Source organism: Orcinus orca, chromosome 7 (genome assembly GCF_937001465.1).
Source record: "Orcinus orca chromosome 7, mOrcOrc1.1, whole genome shotgun sequence".
Taxonomy (NCBI): Eukaryota; Metazoa; Chordata; class Mammalia; order Artiodactyla; family Delphinidae; genus Orcinus; species Orcinus orca.
The window spans coordinates 71,382,402-71,405,401 of record NC_064565.1 but is presented as its reverse complement, the minus strand read 5'-3'; the positions used below and the strand labels follow the sequence as shown (position 1 = coordinate 71,405,401).

The following is a 23,000-nucleotide window of genomic DNA, read 5'->3' as shown; positions in this document are numbered from 1 at the left end:
ATAAGGTCTGAGTATTACTCTTTGCTTGAGTAAATAGAAAGGCAACAGGATACATCAGGATTCACTGATGTAGTCGCTGTTGTAATTTAAGATTATAAATTGGAAAGGAGGTTTTCAGATGGAAAACCTACTTATTTTTACTTCTCTCTTTCAACATCTCAAAAGAATAAATGTCTTAGCATATAATGCCTCTTATCTTACACCCACCTAGACTTGTTTTCACCAAGGTAAACTGGGGCCCTCAGGTATGCCAGAATTTAACAATAAATTTGAATTTAAAATTAACACTTCCTTTCTCCTGCATAAGTGATGGTGTATGCCATGAATGGGACGGGACAGGGTTAGAGGAGATGAAAGGAAACAAGGGGTCATCATGAGGCTGTTCTTTCTTTTCTCATCTCTCAATGCTACCCAGACCTGCCTTTAGACCCACAAACAGAATGCTTTTAGAAACTAAGTAAACAAATATGTAGTCATCATGCAGAAGAAGCCACATATACAGAGCACTTGCATTAAAAAAAAAAGAGAAAACTAGAGATTATGAAACAATTCTGACAGTTATCAAACTAAGGCCCTTCATGTTTAATAATAACTTCTCTAAAACAAGAAAGTGGCAACCCAGTTTGCATGAAAGAAGCATTGGGTTACTCATTGAAAAGAATCCAGGGACTTCCCTGGTGGTCCAATGGCTAAGACTCCATGCTCCCAATGCAGGGGGCTCAGGTTTGATCCCTGGTCAGGGAACTAGATCCCACACGCCGCAACTAAGAGTTCACATGCAGCAACTAAAGATCCCGCATGCCACAACTAAAAGATCCCGCATGCTGCAATGAAGAACCTGCACACGGCAACAAAGATCCCACGTGCTGCAACTAAGACACGGTGCAGCCAAATAAATAAATATTAATGTATAACTTAAAAAAAAATAAAAAATAATCCGGTGTCAGCAAAGATTTCCTGCAGTAAGAGTATCTATCATTCCTTACTGAAAAAGAAGGGAGATTGCCATGATAATTCATGCATTTATTTTATAGGTCACTGTATACAACTATATCTATAATATCATATCTATAATTCTTACTTTCAATATGTAGTTTCAGTCATTCTCAAACTTTATTTTGTCTAATCTATAAAGTATCAAGGAACCTTTCAGAAATTATTATAAATGTATAAAATTGATTAAAAATACATGACTGTTATTATAAATATTGTGGAATCTGTTGTAAAGCAGATATTATAGAGTTCATGGCCAAAGAGGAGGAAAAAGTGACTCCCTTCTTGACAGGTTCTGAATTAATTAACTGGTTCTTTTCATAAGGCATTGAGCCAATGACTCATAAATTCATGAGAAAACATTAGTCAGATGCTTTCTACTTAATGTTAATATTTATTTTATGCATTGAGTTTTAATCCTTTTTAAATAGATTTCATTCCTATTCCTGTGGCCACCTATATAAATTTTCTTTGAGGATTGTTACTCTGGTAATACCAGTTATGCTTCAGCATTAAGTATAGGGAATGATGGGCAGTACTTTTCAAAGGTGTGCTGGCATACCTGGTAAAAAGTATCCATTATAGAACACTGCCTTTATGAAGCATATTCCTTCATTGATTCCAGCATTAGCCTACTCTTTATAATCATTTTAATTGTAAACTTTCCATGTGCCATTATGATTATACATAGTCATGACTCATTCTTTTTTATTAAATTATTTTTCATGCACCCATTTAGCATTAGCATTCTGCATCATTACAAACTAATCAATTTGACTGATTTTCCATAAGTTTCCTCAGAAAATAAATACTACAAGCTCTGTTTGTCTCTAAATACTGTATCTTTATGGATTCAGTAATTACTGTAAAACACCATGGGAGGTACTTCTGTACCCAAGTTCAATAAAGCCATAATTTACAGTTCCTTTCTTAGAAGAGGTCCTTCTAGATAATGAAGTGATAAATTTGATACTGTAGGACAAATGACACCAGGTCAATTATAGTGATTTCCCCAGAATAAACTGTTTCATATTTTGGCATATAAGATATATATATGTGTGGGTATATATATATATACATATATAATATATATTTTAAAACAAATTTCCTATAAAGGCAAATAAAATTATGTTAGAGTTTTCCTCTTTCTTGTTTTTTGTTTTATAATTACTTTATCCCTTCTAATTTTATTTTCTGTTAAGGCTACTAAAGTGAAATTTTAATCTAGTCAAAATCAAAACATTTATAGTCAAAATCAAAATTTTAATATAGTCAAAATCAAAATTAATAAGGATATTAATATTTTTTATTTCCTTTTTTCCTCAAAAGTAACAACTCTACCACTATATGTTTTTCTACTAAATAAGTTTTTTTCTGGAAGTCCCTGACCTGATCATTAAAGAGTGGGTTTTGCAGAGGAGTTACTTCTTTTCTGGAGCAACTGACCATAAATGAAAGTCTTTAAGCTAATATCACATATCTTCTTCATATTTCTTGTAAGTACCTATAAAAATGAAAATATTTGTACATGAACATCACTATTGAAAATGAAATCTAAATACTTTGTATCGAGGAAATATTTAAATTGAAAAGAAGCATTATAGCCTTAATATATGATAAAAAGTAAAATTTCAGATTTAATATAACCTTATATATATATATATATATATATATATATTTACCTTAAATGTATTCTTCTTTCCACTAAAATTTCTCTTGCTAATAAGATTTCTCCAAATTTTTTAATGTCTTCACTGGTTTTCACCTTTGTGCCCTTTTCACTACATTTGGAATAACTTCTACAAGCTTCTAAAAGCCAATTTGTTCTCTTCCCTTAATAATCTCCTATAAATTTTTACTTCAGTTTTCTGATTAATTGTATCCCTATTCTCTAAATATTGAGGCTCATACTCCTTCTTCATCCTTCTTCTCCTAGTCTGTATTTTTTTTAATAACTATACTCTTTAATTTTACTACCCTCATTGAACCTTATTTCTTTAACTTGTCTTTTTTAATTTCAATGAAAGTAAATGGGTCATAAATACATATTAAGCATTTTCTCTATGATCATTTTCAGTCACACTTCTTATTTTATGATGTTTACCTTCAGTCTACTTTCTTTCTAGTCATAGTCTAAGCAATTATCTTTTTATTTACTGAAGTTTACACTTCCGGCTAAGGTGACCATATAATTTCTCTCTCGAGTTGGCACACTTTTGAGAGTGAAGAAAGGGACTATTAATAATTATATAAGGATAGCTGGATTTAACCAGATCTGTCCCAGGCAAATGAGAACATATATTCATAGTATTGGTTTGGCCAAAAAGTTCATTCAGGTTTTCTGTACCATCTTACAGAAAAATCCGAAAGAACTTATTGGCCAACCCAGTACGTACGAAAGACTATAAAGAGTCAAGAGTTAAGCCTTGCTTTATCTCATCTGTGTTCACTTACCAACAGCTGTAAAAATTGTCACTTCTGATTTACGTGGGGGAGAAAAGACCATACACACACAACCTCTTAGCCCGAAAAAAAAAGATACAGCTTTTCCTTTCTTTTCTTCACATCAACAAGTTTACAACCAGAAATTTGCTGGGCAGAGAATAGGAAAATTAAGGAAGAGCTAGATGAAAAGATCATGATGTCATAGAAAGCTAGAGGAAAGCTTCCCTTATTCTGAAAAGTAGGGAATCACAGCAAACAGATGTAGTGTAATGGAACTCTTGAACCAGGTATGGTCATAGATCTGTCGATAGAACAGATGGTTCTAAGCATGAGAGAACTATAGTGATATATGTCTTGTTGGGGTAAGAAGCTTGGTTGAACTTCAGGCAATGTCTAATTTTAAAAATGGCAGGTTTGCATAAATAGAGCAATAATGCATCAATTAGGGTAAGAAAATAGGAAATAAGAAAGTGGTTTGATTGCTTAAACTGAAGCAAAAGGCAGCAATGTGGTCCCAGGATCACCTGATCATTAAATAATGAAAAATACCCATTAGTATTATGGACTTAATAGCAAGCTACAGAAATATTTACTTGAAATCATCCTAACTCAGAACAAAAATTGTGCATAGGCTAGAATGGGTCTGAGTCTGCAAGTAGTGACTGAATCATGGAAAATATCTACAAGGGCTTAGAACCAGGCATAGCTTTACAATGAAGCTTGGCCACCAGAAGGTACTAATTTCCTGTCATAATTGGAATTCATGGCAGTTTAGAAGGCTATATTTTTAAAAGATTTTATTTATTTAGAGCAGTTCTAGGTTTACAACAAAATTGAGAGGAAGGTACAGATATTTCCAATACACTCCCTGCTCCAAAATTTGCATAGCCTCCCTCAGTATAAACATCACTCACCAGAATGGTACTTTTTTTTTTTTTTTAACTAAGATGAACCTACACTGACACATCATAATCACCCAAAGTCCACAGTTTACCTAGTATTTCACTCTTGGTGTTGTACATTCTGTGGGTTTAGATAAAAGTATAGTGACATACATTCATCATTATAATACCATACGGAGTATTTTTACCATCTTAAAAAATCTCCGTGCTCTGCCTATTCATCTCTCCCCTGACTCTCACTCCTAGAAACCACTGATCTTTTTATTGTCTTCATAGTTTTGCCTTTTCCTTAATGTCATATACTTGAAATAATATAGTATGATTTCTGACTGGCTTTTTCATGTAGGTATATTCGTTTAAGTTTCCTCCACGTCTTTTCACAGCTTAATAGTTCATTTCTCTTTAGTGCTAAATAACATTCCACTGTCTGGGTGTACCACACTTATTCATTCACCTACTAAAAGCCATCTTGGTTGCTTCCAAGTTTGGGCAATTGTGAATAAAGCCTCTATAAACATCTGTGTGCAGGTTTTTGTGTGGACGTAAGTTTTCAACTCTTTTGAGTAAATACCAAGGGGTATGATTGCTGGATGCTATGATAAAAGTGTGTTAATTTTTTAAGAAACTGCCAAACTATCTTCCAAAATGGTTGTATCATTTTGCAGTCCCACCAGCAATGAATGACAGTACCTGTTGCTTCACATTCTCATCAGCATTTGGTATTTCAGGATTCTGGATTTGGGCCATTCTAATAGTTATGTAGTGATATCTCATTGTTGCTTTAACTTACATTTCCCTGTTTATATATGATAGGGAGCATCTTTTCATATGCTTATTTGTCATCTGTATATATTCTTTGGTGAGATGTCTCTTTAGGTCTTTGGCCCAGTTTTTAATTGGGATTTTTTTTTCTTATTGTTGAGTTTTAAGAGTTCATTGTATATTTTAGATAATATCAGAGGTGTCTTTTGCAAATATTTTCTCCCAGTCTATGGCTTGTTTTCTAATTCTCTTGGTATTGTCTTTCACAGAAGAGAAGTTTTTAATTTTAATGAAGTCCACATTAACAATTGATTTCTTTCATAAATTATGTCTTTGGTATTTTATCTAAAAGGGCATCACCATATTCAAGGTCATCTATGTATTTTCCTATGTTATCTTCTAGGAGTTTTAAAGTTTTATGTTTCATATTTCAGTCTATTAGCTATTTGAGTTAATTTTTGTGAAAGTTGTAAGTCTGTGTCTAGACTTATTTTTCGCATGTGGATGTCCAGTTGTTCCAGCACCATTCGTTGACATGACTGTCTTTACTCCAATGTATTGCCTCTGCTCCTTTATAAAATATAAGTTGACTATATTTATGGGGGTCTATTTCTGTGCTAGTTATTGTTTGATCTTTTTATCTATTCTTTCACCAAAACGTCACTGTCTTGATTACTGTAGCTTTAAAGTAAGTGTTGAAGTTCGGGTAGTGTCAGTCCTCCAACTTTGTTATTCTCCTCCAATGCTGTGTTGGCTGTTCTGTGTCTTTTGCCTCTCCATTTAAACTTTAGAAACAGTTTGTCAATATCCATAAAATAACTTGCTGGGATTTTGATTGGTATTGCATTGAATCTATAGATCAAGTTGGGAAGAGCTGACTTCTTGACAATATTGAGACTTCCCATGTATGAACATGGAATATCTCTCCATTTATTTAATGTTAAAATTTCATTTATCAGAGTTTTATATTTTTTAATATAGATCTCTTACATATTTTGTTAGATTTATATTGAAGTATTTCATTTTGGGGGGTGCTACAATAAATGATATTGTATATTTAATCTCAAATTCCACATGTTCATTGTTGATATATAGGGGAAAAAAAGGCTATTTTTAAATTATCTTTTTGAATAGCTATTTATACCCAGGTCAAAATTTGTAAATTATTTTTCTCATTAAGCTTCTTCCTACTGAATTTTATAGAAGGCTATTATGCCTTTGCACAACATTTTTGCTCATCTTTATTATTATGAATCCAGAAAAGCTAAAAGTTCTATGCTACACAAAGAAGAATTTCTATATATGCAGAGGTTCTCATATATGTATTTTTATGTAAATATATTTAATATAGAGCTTATATATTTAATATATGTAATTTACACTTATTTCCTATCTCACAAAAAATGAAAGATAGATTATTTTGTAGCTCTTCCTAACACTTTAGACCTATTTGAATGTTTTAAAGATGGTTTGCTCTTCTGCCTGCTAACAAAGTCTGTGGAGTTATATTGTTTTAAGACAAAATACAAAGCAGAATATAATACTATGAATTTTCCTTAATCATTACTATTAAGTGTTGATAGATACTTAAACAAAGTATCTAATAACAAAGGTGTAATGATTTGGTGCAAAAATAGTGAAAATCTGTTTTCTACAAATTGAGCAATCAGTTACAAAATATTTTGAGGGACATAGATTGTCCTAACATTTAGGACACATTAGTGTCCTAACATTTTCCACTGGAAAAGGAGAGGTATTCAATAGTCCAAAAGATTTATAAATCTTTACAAAATATGTTCTGAACATAATGTATTGGGAGGCAATCAGAAATAAATACTACAAAAATCTGAATAGGTAAAACTATAAATTACATTTCACATGTGGAACAGCCATCTTTTATTGGTATCCAAACATTTATTTCTAGAGCTACTAATGTCAATTATTTACGTGTTGTGAAAGAAAACAATGTGCCCTATTTGCACATGAGCACCAGGAACAAAGGCAGTACTTTGTTTTAGCCTAAGGCCATAGTTGGTTTAAAAAAATGATCTTTGAAACATCATGTACTGAAGTATGACAATGATACAAACATTATATAGTAATTACAATAGCAATTATTTATTTAATGCTTGCTATTTACAAACACAGATAGGTTCTTTCTGACATTATATTTTATAATTCTTAGAGCAACCCTATGAGGTAGGTAATGTTATTATCCTCACTTTCAAGATGAGGAAACCAGAGAGTTGGGATAGGGAGGGTGGGAGGGAGGCTCAAGAGGGAGGGGATATGTGGATATATGTATGCATTTGGCTGATTCACTTTGTTTACAATAGAAACTAACAAGTATTGTGAAGCAATTATACTCCAATAAAGATCTATTAAAAGAAAAAGAAAGTTTAGTGATTTTGCCAGTATATAGATAGTAATTGACTAAGGCAGAAATCAAACCCTTATCTATCTTAACTGAACATCAGAGTACTTCTAGAGTACCATTTTTTTCTCAGCTGAATGAACTGTTTAAGAGACTTGTTTTGAGGAAGGGGTGTTACATGCGTGATATAATTGGTTGAGAAATAAGAAGAAAATAAATAGGAGAACACATAATAAAGAAAGATTACCTAAAGACCAAGTGAATAGCAATTAATGAGAAAAAAACCCTGTTAAATCAAGATAGTGAATCAATATTGATGTTTATCTCTTCAACTTTATTAAGAATAATTTTCTTTACCAAGAGTCATGAACAACCTGTATTAATTAAAACTGCTTATGGCTTAGATCAGTATTATTTGTAGTTCAGTAACTAAGTTGTTGTGTGGAAGAAAAAAGGGTAAAGAGATTATTTTGTTTCAAAAAATATATGGCTCCTCATAGTTTTCATATTTTACATGATAACCTTCTATTTTCAAATACATTTTGCCAGGTTGATTGATAGTGCTAGAAGTGGCTGCACAATAATATGTTTTATCTATCAGTTCTAGAACATAAATATGTCTGCTTATTTGTTGCTGTTTTCAAATATCCTTATGGCCATAAAATTTATGTTTGTATAAAACATGTTCAAGTTTGAAAATTACATTGGAAGCTCATTACAAACACCTTTGAATACTCATCTTTATAGATGAATAATCAAACACTGTTGGGAGAAAATTACATTCAGTGACTGTTTCTCACTCTGGTTAGACAGACATGTGTGGCACTATTTCATACTGCCATATGGAAAAACAGATATTTCAACTTCATCTCTCTCAGACATTGTATTTTCCTAAATCATTAAGTTACTGGGTTTGGTTTTCTGTATTTAACAGATTCACAAAATAATCAACAACTCTCTACTTCATTTTATAGATACAGTTAATGTTGTCTATATATGTCCTAACATTTTCCACTGGAAAACAAGACCCAAAAAATAGCATTTTCTACATCTGTTTGTATGTGTGTGCATGTGTGTCTGTTTGAGTATGTTAATGTGTGTATGTGGGTGCATAATTTTTGAAGCTTAGTGTGGGGCACTAAGTTTATTTTACTCTGAGACTATAGAAGGTAACAGATTATGCCATGGTAAATTGGTAATTGGAAATTGCCTGTAATATCTCTGACAGACTGAGCTGTTTCCTATCACACTTTACATTTTCATGAGAGAGAAATGGTGAAAGGCATATTTTAAAGTTCCCTAAGGAGTCTGAAAGAGCTAAAATGCATCAAATTGGATTTTTGTGTGTGTTACACACCTTCCTCATATACCGCAAATAGATCCCTTTTTAACAAACCTTTGGTAGGAATACCAATATCTTTATAATTATATTCTGTCTATTTCAATCACTTCACATGATTTAAACATTTAAAAAATCTAGTATATTTTTTGATGTTGCCCTAAATTATTCAGGAGTAAAGGAAGGACAACGCCATTCAATCAATAAGTAAAATCAATCTTAAATTAAAAGTTTTGTGTACTATCCCCTGCTGATATAGCCAGCAACATGATTGATATGTCCCTGCCTGCATCAAGATCACAAAGCTACTTGTAAAACTTCAATCACCTTAACTCTATTCCAGGTCCAAGTAGTTTTGTAGATTTTCAATAATTCCAGTCACCTTTTGCAGACTCTGTTAATCACTTTAGTTTTGTCTTATTTGAGCATTTCTAACTGCTGAAAATGTCACCTCATTAAACATGACTATCCTTTTCATATTTCTAGTGTCTTTAGTGGTAAAGGGTGAGGAAGTGAACCAACATTTATTGAATCCCTAATATATAGTTAGTGAATCAAATAAATTCTCTCAGTAATTGCTATCATAGTTCCAGAAGGTAAATACTACTATTCACATTTTATAGGTTAGGGAACTAAGATGTAATAAGATTCAATAGATTGCCAAAAAACAATAGCTATTATGTATCAGAGCTATGGCTTATTTCCAGGTGTCTCTTGTCCCAATCAGCCTATACTACACTCTTTTAAAATAATTTTGAGTAATTGTATTAATTTTGATTTTACTTGCACTGTAAAAATGGATCCCATTTAACTGAACATATGAGAGCCAGTTTTATTCATTTCATTGTTCACATGCTTAGCCCAAACCAGCATCTGATGGAACATTACTCTTCTCCTTTGAGAAGTTTAAATGGTGTCACAAAAACAATTAGGTTAGTTTAATATAACTTCAAATTGTAATTATCAACAAAACAATTTTATATCAATCTTAACTGTAAAAAACTTGGCTGCAGAATTCTCTCACAGTTTCACAAAGTATGGTATGGTACTTTAAAAGATCAGACAAACCACTCCAGGGAGCCCACTCTCAATACAATTTTTTAAAAAATAAAGCTGACTTAGCCTGCTCATTCTAGACAAGTTTTGATCACTGGACAAATTGAATATTTTTAGTTAGCTCACTTTTACATTATTTATCTAAGAACTGACATTTCTCTGATCTACTTCCACTTTTCCTTCCATAATCAGACACACATTCCTTTCTATTTCTTTTCCCCAGTGTTGTACTAACTCAGGGCAAAGCTGAGACCAACACCAATATGTCTTAATTTTCTTTTTTGTTTCAAAATCTTTTTATAATTAATCTCCCTGGGCCATACCTACTCTAAAATTGTATGGTTTTTAAATTTTTTGTATTTTTACTTGAAACTCACGAAAAAGTTTTTCAAATATCACCACACAGAGTATTTCCTTATATTTATAAATGGCAGCATAAAGTCAAGAATTTGCATTCATTTCTATATCAATTAGATAATGGAGACCCTCAGTATTCTCTCCCAAAGATGAGATGATATGGAGGCTAGCACTTTTGAATACTAAGATCTTCTAAATCTAGTTTTTTATTGTTTATCAAATTACAGTTCTTTTATTGACCCATACATCCTTCAGTTGTCTCAGTGATTGAACCCAATGGTGATTTTTTATGTCACTTCAAATAATTAACTCTTTGAACCTACCCACAAAATTATTCTTTGCTGTGGTTGCTTGAAAGATCAGTAGGAACAACAGAAAACTCCTGCAAAATGCAAAGGCTAAAATTTCTTTCAAACCACCTCTAGTATTGCCAAGTGTCACTTCCTTTATAATTCAACCCATTAGTTCATTGCTAACATATACTGTAATAGTATATGGCCATTACTGGATAGCTCATGAGGACATGAACTTCAGCTGTTGTCAGAAACAATCATTTCTGTGGAAATTAAACAAAGATTGGCAAAAAATTGAAGAGGATTCTCTCTTGAAAAACTGCAACAGCACTGGGCAAGAGTGATTTTATGTACTTCTTGCTTGGGCCTACTTCCAATTTCCCCCATTCCCAACTCTCTCTGTGAATAAATTCCTCCATGTTTATATACAGTTGAGTTGAGAGAGGACAAAAGCCTTAGAAGTATGATACTATAAACTGAGTGTGCCCCTCCTAAGTTCATAGGTTGAAGCCATAATCCCCAATGTGAGGGTATTTGGAGGTGGGACCTTTCAGAGGTAATTAAGTTTAGATGAGGCCGTGAGGGTGGAGCTCCCATAATGGGATTAGTGCTATTATAAGAAGAGGAGCGGAACAGAGTGCTCACTCGCGCTCTCTCTCTCTCTCTCTCTCTCTCTCTCTCCCACGTGAGGAAGTAAAAAGGCTTCCAGCCTCCAGAACTGTAAGAAATAAATTTCTGTTATTTAAGCCATACATCTATGCTATTTGTTATAGCAGCTCAAGCTAAGACAGATGAGACACCTTATCAAAATCTTTCCAGGGCTTCCCTGGTGGTGCAGTGGTTGAGAGTCCGCCTGCCGATGCAGGGGTCACTGGTTCATGCCCTGGTCTGGGAAGGTCCCACATGCCGTGGAGCGGCTAGGACCATAAGCCATGGCTGCTGAGCCTGCACGTCCAGAGCCTGTGCTCTGCAACGGGAGAGGCCACAACAGTGAGAGGCCCGTGTACCGCAAAAAAAAAAAAAAAAAAAAATCTTTCCAAACCACTGGTTCACCACTAAACATACAGACACAACTGTCACCCTCTGAGAAATAGTACTAAAAATAAAAATAAAAGCATTAAAAAAAATTGAGCAATCAGTTACAAAATATTTTGAGGGACATAGATTGTACAGTTTAAGTCAGGCAAGGAGACAACTTCTCTCAGAAAAATAAAACAGCTGCTGTAATATATTATCTAAAATGACCAACTGTCAACCCAAAATTATTAAACATGCAAAAAACCCCAAAAAGCATATACACATTTTCTCTCATTTCTTAATTTTCTTTAAAACAACAGATGATTGTTTAAAGCAAAAATTATAGCACCACACAGTTGGGTTTTTAACATATTTAGATGAAATATATACAACAATAACAGCACAAAGAAATAAGGACAAAATAGATCTATACTGAACATAGTTGCTATAATTTATCAGAATTAAGATTGTATTAACCTAAAATGAACTATAAGTAAATAAAAAACATATATTGCAATCCTTGGATCAACTACTAAAATTACTTGAAAATATAGTAAACATTCAAGAGAAAATGAAATGGTATACTAAAAATATTTAACACAAAAGAAAGCAGTAAAAGGAGTTTAAAAAATAGAAATAAAAAGGATGTGAACCATATAGAAAACAATAAAAATTGGCAAACCTTATTACAAAAAATATAATTATCTTGACTGTAAATGTACTAAATACTGCAAATAAAAGACAGAGATTCCCAGATTGAACAAAATTAAATATAAAACTATAGGCTATCTAACAGAGAAGCAATTTAATTTCAGAATCACAAATAGGTTGAAAATCGAGGCAAAGAAAAGAAATATAATGCAATCAATAAATAACCATAAGAACTGGGGTGGATGTATTAATAACAGATAATCTAGACTTTAAAACAAGGGATATTTCTACATACAAAGAGAGATATTTCATAAGGACAACAAGACAACAGAGCCCTCAAATAATTCAGTGAATATGACAGAATTTTAAGATAGGAACCAGTAAGAATATGGGAAATTTAAACTTTATTAACTAAGTTGACTGAATTGATTTATATTATAAACTCCAAATAATACCATAGAATATACACTTTTTTCAAGTGCACTTATAACATTCTTGTGTATGGATCATATGATAAACTTGCACAAAAACTTTCAGTAAATTTTTAAAGAGTTAAAATTAAACAAAGTGTGTTCTCTGAGCACAATGGAGTTAGGTTAGAAATCAGCAACTGCCCAATATGGAAATCAGAAATGTGAAAATTAAGCAGGATACTTCTAAGTATCCATGTGTCAAAGAAGAAATTATAAGGGGAATTTTAAAAGAAGCTTAGAAGCTTATATGCAACTCTAAATACATGGTATACAGCCAAAGCAACATTTACAGGGAAAGTTATAGCTTAATGCTTATACTAAGAAAGAAAGAAAAGACTAAAATCAGTAATCTATGTTAAATGTAAGAAATTATAAAAAGAATAAACATAAAAAGTGGAAAGTGGTAAATAATATAGAAATTCAATGAAAGTAAACCAAAAAAATCACAAAAGCTGGTATTTTTTACAAATTGATAAACATTTAGTCAAAGAAGTAAATTATAAAATAATCAGAAATAAAAGAGGGGATGTCATTACTGATTCTACATTAATTAAAAGAACCATAAAGGAAAATTATGAACAGTTTTATGCCAACAAATATAATAACTTATATTAAATGAACAGCCTATTAGATACAACAATAACAAACCCAAAACTGACTCAAGATAAATGCGAAATGTAAATAGACATTTATCATCTGGCAGAATTAAGTGAATTTCTATATCTTACTACAAGTCAAGTCCTGGCACTTAAGACTTCACTGGTGATATCTATCAAACACTTAAGGAAGAAATTATACTATCCATACACATAATTGTTTTTTCAGAAAATAGAGAAGTAGAGAAAACTGCCCAACTCCTTCTATGGAGGCAGTATTACTCAAATACCAAAGCCTGATAAACTATTACAAGAAAAGAAAACTGAAGAACAAATTTTCTCATAAATATAGATATAAAAACCCTAAACAAAATACTAGACAGCAAAATTCAGCTATATATAAGAGGGATTACACATTACAAATAAGTGAGATATATCACAGGAATGGAATTTAGATTAACATTGATAAATAAGTGAATATAATACTTCACATTAAAGGATAAAGACAGAAACCATATGATAATCCTGACAGAGGCAGAAAAAGCATTTTACAAAAACTAACATTTATTCATGATAATAGCTCTCAGCACTAAGTAATAAAAACAAACTTTCTCTACCTGATAAAGCTCAATAAAAAAATCAATAGCTAATATTATAGGTAGTGGTAAAAAATATGTTTTAAGATTGGAATAATGCAGAGATATCTGCTTTCACCACTTTTATCATAATTAATGACCACAGTTCATGCAATAGGTAAGAAAAAAAATAAAGGAACAAAAATTGGAAAGGAAGAATTAAAGCAATCATTATTAGTAGATGACGAGATCTTGTAAGTGGATAATCCTAAGGGATCCATAAAAAAAAAAAATGACTAGAACTACAAAGCAAATTTAGCCATATGTCTGGATACAGAGGCAATATACTCTTGTAAATTATACTCTGTACTCTAAAATAAGCAATCTGAAAATAAAATTTTAAAAAACTTTCATTTACAGTAGTACAAAAAAGAAAGAAATACTTAGGAACATACTATACAAAATAACTGTAAGACCTATACACTTATAACAACAAAATATTGTCAGATAAAATAAAAAAGACTTCAGTAGAGAGATGTGCTATGTTAATGATTTGGAAGTCTAAATACTGCTAAAATGACAATTGTCTCTAAATTGACTTATAGATTCAAGGCAATATTTATCAGAGGCCTAGCAGCTTTTTAATAGATATTAAAATGATTCTCTAAGATTTATATGGAAATGCAAAGGATCTATAATAAACAAACAAAAACAATTATAAAGAAGAACAAAGCTAGAAGATTAACATTACTTGATTTCAAACATTAAAATCTAAATAAATCAGGACAGTATAGTATTGTTATAAGTATAGACATAAAGATCAACAGAACAGAGTAGAAATTTCATTAACAGACCCTCATTTATGGTCAACTGATTTTTCACAAAGGAATAATGATAATTCAATAGGGAAAGCATAGTCTTTCTACAAGTGAATGGAAACAATTAGATATCTATAGGCAAAAATATTCACCCTTCCCTCCACTATAAACAACAATTAACTAAACATGGAACAAATCTAAATGTAGTTGCTAAAACTGAAAAACATAGAAGAAAATGTAGGAGAAAACCTTTGTGAAAATATGTAGAGATTTATTCAATATGACACCAAAACATGACTAACAAAAGAAATATTTGAAAAATACAACTTCATCTAAATTAAAAACCTCTGCTCTTCAAAGACATTGTTATGAGAATAAAAAGAGAAGCTCCAGGTTAAGGGCGGGAAGTAGAGAGGAGGGGAGGGGAGGGAAGAGAAGGGAAGATATAGATACATAGACTTTTATACAGAATATACAAAAATCGTTACAATTGAAAAAGAAGTTGACAAACAACTTAATAAAAATAAGTGGTCATTAACCAATAAATGGGTAAATGAGTTGATACATCATGAAATAAGATACATGGATGGCAAATATGCACATGAAAAGATGTTTAGTATCACTAGTTATTAGGGTAATGCAAATTAGAACCACATTGAGATAACACTATACATCGCCTAGAATAGATAATATAAAACAGATTGACAGTGTGGAGTATTGGTGAGGATCTGGAACAAGTGTAATCTTCATACATGTCTGGTAGGAATTTAAAATAGTACAGCCATTTTGTAAAACACTTTGGAATATTTTGAGTTAAACATAAGGTTTACCATACTCCTCAACAATTTCACTCCCAGATATTTACCCAATACAAATGAATTCATATATCTACAAAAACCTTGTACACAATGTTCACAGAAGCAGTATCCAGAATAGCCCCCAAATAGAAATAACCCAAATATTCATCCAATGTCAAATAGGTAAAATATGACCTGGAAAATGACAAAATATGGAATACTACTTAGCATAAAGAACAAACTATTGATACATGCACCAATATGAATGACTCAAAAAATTATGCTAACTGAAAAAAGCAAGAGACAACTATATATTGTATGATTCCATTTATATGTAATTTCTAAGAAAAGAAACGGCAGATCAGCAATTTTATTTGGAGTTTGTCGTGGGAACAGAGACTAACTGTAAAGGGTTGGAAGGATGCTTTTTCGGGGGGGTGATTTAACTATTCTGAAGCTGGGTTGTGATAATAGTTGCATAACCTTATGAATTTACTGAAACTCATTGGATTGTAAACTTAAAATTGGTGATTTCTTTTAGCTGAATGTAAATTATACTTCGTTCACCTTGTAAAAAAAAAAGTTGAGGGGATATAAAACAGTTATTGTTAGGCTATTTACATACACTATTTGAAACAATCATCTCATTTTACCATCTTTCATGTAAGTAGAAATAAAACTAGTAAAAGTGATGATATTTGGATGGGTTAATTTAGAGTCTCTCTTACCTCATATGTGCACTTATGTTGACAGAAAAGATCAGCTCAATTAACTAAAATTACTTTGCATATAAAATAGATTCAGAAGCTTAGTCATTAATGCTTCCAATTTACACTTCTTTCTATGCTTCTTTTTTCCCATTACAGCTGCATTTCAAACTAAAAATAGAGCCTGAGCTGAATTCTTTTCTCTAAAGACTTCTTTGGTTATTGCATCTGCCTCCAGTAAAAAAAAATTAATATGAATCATACACCAAGAACAAATATTGTGGAGTGCCTGAAAGAAAAATAAAGACATTTTCCTAGAATCTATATCTTTTTTAAAATGAAGACTTAAAACATTGTTTGTGGGAACAGAATTAAACCAAAAGCTGAACCTCCCAAAATGGAAGTTATTTTTAATAAGAAAAAGAATGACTACTAAATAAAAATTCTCATCATCAAAGATTGCTTCTTTACCCTCATTCCAAAAAACAAATTTAAGGTACATGTTCATGCAATATAAGTATATAAATTCCTGGTCAGTTTTTTCTATGAAAAGTAAATGTGTTTAAACCCAGCTTAATATAATCTTATTTACCAAAGTTAGATCATTTATGTTTTTGTATCTGGAAACTATTGTGCCATTTGCAGGTATGTTCTAAGACCTTGTTCTCTAGTTTACTAAAAAGAAAACTGTCACCTTAATATGTGAAATTAGTATTTTTCTGATGCCTATATTTAGCAAATAATATAACAGCCACAAAACTACATCTACAAAAACAAAAGTATTCAATATTTATGACATAAGCCCTATATACGTTACTACATTTAATTCTCACATCAATTCTGTGAGGCAAGTGATAGGAACTCCATGGTGAGTTTTCCTAGTGGAATCAAGGAATAATCTCCAGAGCAGAGGTAGTGGAAGATAAATGAAGATGATTTTCTTTTGGCAAATAATTAATAAAAGAAAAGTAAATCATCTGAGTTATTTCTCCACATTTATAGCAACTGTGATATTTGCACCCTAAATCAAGCACTACATATTGTATCATTCCATTTATATGAAATTTCCAGAAGAAGTAACAGCAGATCAGTGCTTTTATTTGGAACTGGTGGTGGGAGTGGAGATTCACTGTAAAGAGTTGGGATGACGCTTTTTTGGGGGGTGATTTAACTATTCAAAAACTAGTTTGTGATTATAGTTGCACAGCCTTCTGAATTTACCAAAACACATTGGATTGTAAACCTAAAACTGGTGATATATATATATGACAAGAGGACAAAAACAAAAAAACCTGCCAAATGTGCATTGGATCAAATAAAAAGGTCACGTCCTTGCCAACTTAGAGCTCACCTGAAAGATGTGGACCCTCTCACCATATCCAGAAAGCAAACTGGTTGGTTAGGACATTGTACATCCTGACAGCATGTAGCTCACCCAGTATTAATTCCTGCCAAGAAACGTCACTACCCTTCTCCACACTCCCACAACCCCGCCCACAGCCTTACACAATTTTTAGAGGCAGAGCTCCTCTAAACAAAACTGACATTCACTGGAAGAGAAAAGAGATTCTTACTTTGGCTAGGGAAATACAATACAAGTACAGGTAGTCTTTCATCTGAGTACTTCAAAAAGAAACACTAACAGAAAATCAAAGATAGATCATATTTAAGAGAATCCAACCACTGAAGAAGGGCACCAAACCTACCTGAAGACAAATACTGAAGCACAAATAAAACACACTGAAGAACACTGAAAACAATATAGAAGACATATCTACAGAGATTACTTTTCTCCCAAAATGCTGTTGTACAAAAAGAAAATAATCAGAGGTGTCGGAAATTAAATATAATTGCCAAAATTTAAGAAAAGAAAGATGTCCAAATAATAATGGAAAACATGCCTCTAAGATTAAGTTAGCACAAGGGTCTGGCTGAGGAATCTTCCCAGAAATCAGTGCATATAAACAAAGACACAGAAATCATTAAAGCATTTACTAGGAAATTGAAAGTTAGATTTATGTGCTCCAATATCTAGCAGCAATTCTAGAGAGAAGAGAAGGAAGGAGGAACAGGTTTGAAAATATGTGGTTTATAAAAATTACTCCCAAAGAAGACAATTCGCCCAAGAATGAAGGCAGTACATATATGACCCACAATCAAAAGCCTGTGATGTTCAAATACATACATACATACATACATACATGTGCGTGCACACACACACACTTTCATATGTTATAATTCTCTAGACTTATTATGATCATTCTGTACTGTAAAGAAATATTGAGTCACTATGTTGTGCACCAGGAACTAACATAGCATTGTAGGTAAATTATACTTCAAAAAACAAACAAATACATAGAAAAAGAGATCAGATAAGTTGTTACCAGAGACCTGGGTGAAGAGGGTTAGCTGGATAAAGGTGGTCAAAAGGTACAAACTTCAGTTTAAGTAAGGGATGTAATGTACAACATGTTTACTATAAAGAACACTGTTGGATGTTACATAGGAAAGTTGTTATGAGAATAAATCCTAAGAGTTCTCATCACAAGGAAAAATTATTTTCTTTTGCATCTATATGAGATGATGGATGTTCACTAAATTTATTGTTCTAATCATTTCATCACGTATGTAAATCAAATCATTATTCTCTACACCTTAAACATATACAGTGCTGTATGTCACATATCTAAGTAAAACTGGATGAAAAAAAAACACTTTAACATAATTTTTCCTAACCTGTGGCTGAAACTTTCTGTGCCCTAATGTAAAACCTCCATTTTCTACTCACTAAAGAGTTGCTCCTGCCATCTCTACTACTTCAGCTGGTGTTCTGGGTGTTGGAGAGCTTGAAAGGTCAGCATACCTAAATCTATGTAATTGCTAAGGTCGGAGCCTCTTCTAGGCTAAGTGATAATTAGGTGCCTCTTGTTAACTGGTTCAACGCTCATTGAGAGTAGTTGAGGAAAAACTGATTCTCTAACGTTAAAATAGGAATAAAACTTTTATACTTAAAATACAGGATATTTAGCCTGGATTTGCCATCTGAAGTTTTAAGAACTATATAATTTCTTAGAAAACATATTAAAACATTATCTTTTAAATATTTTAATTAAAATGATGGTACCATCTTCCATTCCCACCAAAATAGGACTTCAGTTGCTTTGCCAAAACTTTGTATTGTCTGTTTTCTAAATATTGTTTTTTAAAAATTTAGTCATTCTAGTAGGTTTTAGTCATATTTTATTATGATATTAATTTGAATTTTACAAATGGTTAATGATGAGCATCTTTTCATGTACTTATATACCATTAGTATGTATTATTTGCTCACTTATCTGTGTGAATCTTTTGCCTACTTTTAAAATTTTTATTTATTTATTTATCTATTTATCTATTTACTTATTTATTTATTTTTGCGGTATGCGAGCCTCTCACTGTTGTGGCCTCTCCCGTTGCAGAGCACAGGCTCTGGACGCGCAGGCTCAGCGGCCATGGCTCACGGGCCCAGCCGCTCCACGGCATGTGGGATCTTCCTGGACCGGGGCACGAACCCGTGTCCTCTGCATTGGCAGGAGGACTCTCAACCACTGCACCACCAGGGAAGCCCTGACTACTTCTAATTAGTATTAGTTTGTTTGCTGTCTATTGAGTTTTGAGAGTTCCTTATACATTCTTGACACAAATCCTTTACAGAAATAGGATTTTAAATATTTCTCTCAACCTGTGGCTTTACATTTCTTTCTGTTAACAACATCTTTTGAAAAGCAGAAGTTCCTAATTTTGATGAAGTTACAATTTATAGTATTTAATCGATCATGCTTTGGTGCTATGTCTAAGGAATCTTTGCCTAACAAAGATCACAAAGATTTTTCTCCTATGTTTTCTTCTAGAAGTTTTAAAGATTTAGACATTACATTTTGTTTTGTAATGTATTTTTTTACAGTTTGCATTGATGCAATGTAAAACATTAATATTTTGATAAAAAGTTAACCTTTTCCCATTAAATAACATTATTTTATACACTGTCAATTTTATTACTTTGACTGACAGTGACGGTCAGTTGTAGGAGACTTTTAAGTGATTGATGACTGCACAGATGCAGAATATAGCGGCACTTTACAGCTTGCACTGGTATATGGCAAAGCACTGTCTAGAGATAAGTAGTCAATAACTAAGACTGCTTTCTTATTTTTATTTTGAAGAGTTGTCTATCATTGAAAGAATGGCCGAACATTTAACTTTTTTTTAGTGTAAGACATAAGAAGTACTGAATATAAAACTGAATGATGAATTAGGAAAAAAATTAAGATTGATCATTCTCAGAGGTAAATTTAGTACCACAGCAATAACTGTGGCATTTAAAGATTTTTTCCAATATCTCCAACTATGATACATTCTTAGATAGATTTAATACTAGTAATTTGAAGATACTTTACTGAAAAGAAGAGAGATAATCTTTAGGAAACAATATTCCCACCTCTGCAACTTGTTTTGTCAGTTGGATTAGTTTATTGGCTTATACAATGAGCAAATCTTTGTTTAAACTTAACAAATTAAATTAAATTACAAGTTACATTAAAAATGTAATCATTTGTTGATTACAAATGTAATCAACGTCTTTGCATTACAATAAACTATTTCTAATTATTGCTTTTGTACCAACACTTAATCATGAGATAACTGAAAGCTAGGGAAGAAAAAGTGTTCCAATGGATGCTTTATTTCTCAGACCTGCAAGTGTAAGTCAGAGATGAAATATCTGAATAAAAACTTCCCCAATACTTTGTAACTTATGTGATTTATTTTCTAATCAACCTTGTGCAACATGGAAGAAAAAACCATTGTGTATCATTTGCTTGACTGTTATAAGTCTAGACATTTTTTAATATTGAAAGCATATGCCTAAAGGGGGAAGGTAAAGAATATAATATGTTGCATTTGTCTGATTCTTTTGATGAGTTTTTTCCACTGAAATCACTTTTTTCCAGATTTTTATATATTTGCTATGTTTAATATGTTTCTATTCAAAACTCCTCTGTTTCAAAACTAATTTAATTTCTATACAAACACGAACCATTGTATAACTTGGATATAAAGTTTATGACTTACTGTCTTAATTTTTACAACATTTTTTCTTTTTTCTCTGAAATTAGACATTTCATACTCTCATTTCTCTCCTTTCTCTGTTTTTTTCAATTGTTGTTCTATGACGTTGTACATACACACACACACATGCTCACACCTCTTCTTCACTTGGCTTCACAACCAAATGTTAAGTAAAACAACTGAGTCAGCATATGAAATCCAAAACTTCCCCCCTTCCCCAAGGTTAGTAGGTTTACTTATTTATGTAGACATTTGAGCTTCTTTACACTAGATCCATGATTTAGGTATGCTAACCCACATAGTCCCTGACAACATCATTATTGCCTCCCCCACAGAGCAGATGGCTTTAAAACTTCTGGCAATGTTGACTTTATCCCACAAGGAAGGGACTGGGATCAACATAGACGGACTTTTTGTCTTTTCTTCTAAACTTACCATTAGAATAAGTGTTTCCTGCTCCTCATAGAGGATTGAAAGAGAGAAAGGAGAGATGCCAGAATTTTTGCACTAATGGACTAACTTCACGTTGAGGGAAATAATAGATATGGGAGAGAAGGTTCACAGATTTCCCACATAAACAACGGGAAATATAAACAAGCAGAAAATATTTGACATTAGGGTGTTATTCAGAAGACAGCCAAACCACAGTCAAAAAGTGGGGGTTAATAATAAGAATCTTGCCTTTCAGATACATGTTTCATGGATAACCTGTAGAGATTTTCATTAGTCATCGAGATAATGCAAGTTAAACAGCCAGGGCTAGGAAGAGGTGAGGCACTAGTCCAGAGGAAAATTTAAGGGAGTGATAAAAAACCACATTGATCAAGATAAATGATATTTTGATGTAACCTTTAAAAAAAAAGAGAATAACAAACTTATATCAAAAGTTTAAATAAAAGATAGGACCAGTTGTCTGGGCCACAATGAGATATCTATTGAAATGTATAAAAATTTAAAAGACCAGCAATACCAAGTGTTATCAAGGATATAAAGCAACTAGAACTTTCATGAGTTGCTGGTAGGAATTTTAACATTTACAACCATTTTGGAAAACTTTAAATACTGTACACTTACCCTATGACGCAGCTAACCCAGACTCATCCTGGTATATCCTAAGAGAAATGGAAACATATTTTTACAAAAAGACTTATGCAAGATGCTCATAGCAGCTATATTATTAAGCTACAGATTGAAAACAACTCGAATGTTTATTAGCAGAAGAAAGGATAACCAAATCATGCCATATTCATAACATGTAATCTTCACAAAAACCATGCAGAAATAAAAGGAACAAAAGATTATATATTGTACAATTCTATTTATATAAGACTCAAGAAGAGGCAAGAATAATCTATCATGAGAGAAATTAAACTTAAAAATACAAATATTCATATGCTTCTGTGAGGGTATCACTTGGAAATGGACTGACATGATGGAATTTTTTTTTTTTTTTTTTTTGCTTTAGGTGTGTGCATCTGCAAAACCCATTCAACTCCATAATTAAGATCAATACATTGGATTACATAAAATATGTACCTTCATTTCAAAAGAAAGGGGGAAAAAATGGAAGGGGGATTAGAGCAGTGTTTCTCTTTTTATTCATTATTCCTTCCTTAAGTAGCTTTTTCTGAACCTTTTTCCTAATCACACCTGCATATATGAAATTTCAATACCACAGATATATCTATTTATATATATTCATATAGTTGTGCTTCATACATAATATACTAAAGTTTTTT

General features: G+C 32.1%; 1 long non-coding RNA gene across 1 annotated transcript in view; it reads right to left on the bottom strand.

The window, feature by feature from the left end:
• The window catches only part of LOC125965053 (uncharacterized), a 385,467-nt gene that overhangs the window by 144,355 nt on the left and 218,112 nt on the right, over window positions 1–23,000 (bottom strand). Inside the window, exon 2 of the long non-coding RNA XR_007478531.1 lies at window positions 22,336–22,373. This is a non-coding gene — a long non-coding RNA (uncharacterized LOC125965053). The remainder of the gene's footprint in view (window positions 1–22,335; window positions 22,374–23,000) is intronic.